The sequence below is a fragment of the Bison bison genome, unplaced genomic scaffold (assembly GCF_000754665.1).
Source record: "Bison bison bison isolate TAMUID 2011002044 unplaced genomic scaffold, Bison_UMD1.0 scf7180017864270, whole genome shotgun sequence".
NCBI classification, from domain to species: domain Eukaryota; kingdom Metazoa; phylum Chordata; class Mammalia; order Artiodactyla; family Bovidae; genus Bison; species Bison bison.
The window spans coordinates 6653888-6657932 of record NW_011494842.1 but is presented as its reverse complement, the minus strand read 5'-3'; the positions used below and the strand labels follow the sequence as shown (position 1 = coordinate 6657932).

At 60.3% G+C, this 4045-nt stretch overlaps 1 protein-coding gene across 2 annotated transcripts in view; it reads right to left on the bottom strand.

The window, feature by feature from the left end:
• Nucleotides 1-4045, bottom strand: part of PACSIN1 (protein kinase C and casein kinase substrate in neurons 1) — a 27445-nt gene that overhangs the window by 22086 nt on the left and 1314 nt on the right. The window lies entirely within an intron of this gene.

Below are 4045 nucleotides of genomic sequence, written 5' to 3'. Positions count from 1 at the left end.
TCCCCGTAGACTTCTGCTAGGGACTGAACTGTGTCCGCCTCAAAATTTATACGGTGATGCTCTGTCCCCGCGAAGTGACTGCATCTGGAGACAGGCTTTCAGGAGGTGATTAAAGTTAAATGAGTTCACGGGGGTGAGGTCCTAATCCAACAGGATCGGAGTCCAAGCTAAGAGGAGGAAGGGAGGGCCGCGCCCTCTCCCCGGGCTCCAGCAGAGCACGGGGCTGGGTGAGGACACAGCGGGAAGGCCACCATCGACAAGCCTGGAAGACAGGTCTCACCAGGGCCCTGACATCGATATCGGCCTTCCAGCCTCCAGACTGTGAGAAATCAGGGTCTGCTGTTTAAATCACCCAGTCTGTGGTGGTCTGTTACAGCAGCCCAGCTAAGATTGCTTTCCAGGAGACGATTGGGCTTCATCTAGAACCCCAGGTCTCCAGGTGGGGAAGAGAAGGTCCCAGACCTGGCTTTGTCTGGCCTTCTTTTCTTTGGATCTAAAACCCAGACTACCCAACCTCCATCTCCTATGAGGTGGGTGCCCCAGACAGTCCCCAGAGGGCCTGCCTACAGAAACTATAAACCCCAAGGTGGGGAGGCAGGAAAGGGGTGGAAGCAAATGGGGAGACTGAGGAAGGCAGACCCCCGAGAGACATGGAGCTGAAGGAAATGGGTGGGCTCACCCCAGGGGAAGGGTGGAAGGGACCCACCCCAGCCGCCCGTGCCTGGCCTCCCCTCCCTGCCGCTCCTCAGACCCCAGACTTCAGCACCTCACCCTCCCCAGCCTTTCCCCTCTTCCTCCAGCCCCACCAGGCCCCAGGCCCTCCCTTCTGCTCCGAGCGCCCAGCTCCCAGGCCAAGCGGGTGGGGCGACATCTCATTAGGCCTGCCTATCTCTAGGGAGCCTGGAAGCCCGTTGTGGGTGCTGCAGGCTCGGCAGGGAAGGAGACCAGGCTTCCCGCACAGGGCCTACACTGCAGCGCAGGCAGGAGACCAAGCAGTGGATAAATATCGCTCATCAGATGATTAAGGATAACAACAGTTAAAGAAAAGCAAGTAGGAAAGAGGGAAGTTGGGGCAGCCTCAGGTAATGACCAGCTGACCTGGTAGACACACACCCCGGCTCCCTGCCTTCCTGGGGGCTCGTCTGGGGCGCGTCCTACACTGCTTCTCTGAGGGGCCCGCTGGATGGAGCTGCCGCTGCCCACAGTGGGAACCTGCTTAATCAAGAACGATTCCTGCCTCACCTCCACACACTCAGTGTTTCCAGGGACCACCTCCCAGTGACCCACTATAATCACAGCCCTGACTCAGGCTCCACAGACGGGGTGGGAGCTGGTGGGAAGACAGGGCCCCATCCTCTCTGCTGTGGGTGCGTCTCCTTGAGACAACTTATCCCACAGGCAGACGCTCTGTTCTGACAAGGTGTGTCCTGTCCCGAGCCCTCCGCATCTCCAGCCTGGAGGGGCAGGAACCAGCTCTGCCCCCTCTGGGAGTGATACTCCTGGGGCATGCACCGCAGGTTTTCCCGAAGGCATGGAACTCTGACCAGGAAGGAGGGACCCTCCACCCCGAGCAGCACCAGGGGTGGAGGGCACGCAGCTCGCTCTCTGCCCCTTCCTAGCTGAGGAGAGCTCTCCCGGCCATGGCTGGGCCAGAGAAAGGCAAGAAGCACACTCAGTCCTTGAAGGACATCTTGTCCCACTCGATGCCCTGGGGCAACTGCCCAGTCCCTGGGGGGCGGGGTGGGCAGTGGGCATTGCATCCCTTCCCTTGTGAGGCTGAAACCCACCTCCTCGTTACCCTGCAGAGGCAAGGGGGCCAGCCACTGAACCAAAGACTCATGGCTTTAATTGCAGCCCTGATCCTTTCTGTGCAGCTCTGGTGGCTCAGATGGCAAAGTGTCTGCCTACAATGTGGGAAACCTGGGTTCGAAACCTGGGTCGGGAAGGTTCCCCTGGAGAAGCAAATTGCAACCCACTTCAGTACTATTGCCTAGAAAATCCCATGGACAGAGGAGCCTGGTAGGCTACAGTCCATGGGGTCGCAAAGAATCGGACACGACTGAGCAACTTCACTCACTCACTTCCGTGCTACAGTGTGAGCAAGCTGGAAACCCCCGTGCCTCAAAGAGCTGACACTCTAAAGGGCTGGAAAGACAAGAAACTGGACGAAAAAGTAAATGATCAAGTGTGTTAGAAGGTGACCAAAGCTCTGGGGAAGAACAGGGGACAGGGAGGGATGGTGGGGGCTAAGGAGTGGTTCTGTTTTACACAGGCTGGTCGGAGAAGGCCGTTCTTAGAAGGTGGCATTTGAGCAGAGTCCTGAAGGAGGTAATGGAGGGCACCATGCAGATATCTGGAGGAAGAGTGTTCAGGCCACGGGAACAGCCGGTGCAAAGGCCCTGGGGCGAAGCACAGCTGCCAGGGTTGAGGAACAAGGGGGCCACGTGGCTGGAGCAGAGCGAGTGAGGGGGAAGGCTGAAGTCAGGGAGGCTGACTGGGAGGTGATGCAGACACGTGGCAGCTTGTAGGTCAGAGGGGGGCCTGTGACTTCCCCCCATCGAGTGAGACAGGAACCACTGCAGGGTGTGAGAAGAGGTGAGGTGTGACCTGACTTGGGTTTCAAAAGATCCCTGGCTGCTGGGGGAGGCGAGGGGGAGCGTGTACTACAGGGGGCACCTGCTGGCAGGCAGCTGCAGCCCCCCACCACCCCAGTGATGGAAGATAGGGACTCAGAGCAAGGCAGTAATGTCGGAAGCTGGCGAGAAGTCCTTGGAATTGGGAGATACTGACTTTGGGGCCAAGAGGATTTGCTGATGGTTTGGATGTGAAAGTGAGGGGTCAAGGTGGTGCGTCAAGGTGGTCAGGGTTTGGGCCTGAGCGCCTGGCGGGGGCAGGGCGTGCTGCTTCTTGAGATGGGGAGCACAGCGGGAGGACCAATTTAAAGAAGCCTGGAGCTCAGCTTTGGAGCCCTGAGAGCCAAGTGGAGATTCGGCTTCCTCTCCCCAGACCTCCTACACCGGGGGCACGAGGGGAGGGCCAGCCCGGGCCAAACTGTTCCAGTCCCGGGGCCTCTGATGCTCCTGCAGCCACGCTTCAGCTGCTTCCGCTGCAGGGAAGGCTGCAGGGGGGTGGGGCCCGGGGGCCCTGGGCTGTGAGCCCACTAGGTGTGATGGGATGGGGCTTCCATTCCTGTGCGATGACTGCCCCAGAGTCTGGGGGCAACAGTGTAGGAGAGACAGAGCGAGCAAACACAGAGCCCAGGACGCGTGGGACAGAGAAAATGGTGAAGGGGATTGTGGCCTAGAGAAGGCCAAACAGGAGTGGGAGTTCGGGGGAAGGGTCGGCTCTTTCCAACTTCTGCCAAAAGAGTCTGCCCACCAGGCCTCACTGGCTCCTGTCCTGATGGGGATGGGATGGAGGCTGGTCGGAAGGAGAGTGCCAGGGCTCGGAGACAAGGGGGTGCACACGAGTTACTGGGTTGCTGGCTTCTGAGCAAATCTGCACCTCCCCACCCAGTTCCTGCCACCCCCAGGCCCACCCTCTCACCTGGGCCTTTAACTCCAAAGTAGGAGACCTCTGTACCTATATTCAGCAAGTGCAACTGTGGTTTGCAGAAATGAATGAATGGAGCTTCTCAGCACGCTTCCCCTGACCCCATCACCTAGGCCCTGTCCCAGGTCCTCTCACCCCCGAGTGCCCATGGAAGGGGGAGCTCCAGTGCGGTGCTGAGACCCAGCCAAGGAGCCAGCCCAGCTCTCAGGGGCTGCTGGGGATGGAGGGCAGGCGGGAGAACAGGGCAGACCCTTCAGGTCCTAAGCCCCAGGGCAGGCTGGAGGTTGACACGCCACCCCCTGCCCCCCTTGGGCTGGGCTCTGCCCCCATGCTGGTCGAGGCCCTTCAGCTGTGGCCCAGGGCTCCCCCCCCCATCCCCAGGCCGGTGCTCTGCGCCCACTGCTCTGCCGCAGGCCCTCCTGCCTGCTCTGTGCCCACAGCCCGGCAGTGCCACCCAGCTCCTCCCCAGGCCCAGCCCCACCCCCTCCCGGGC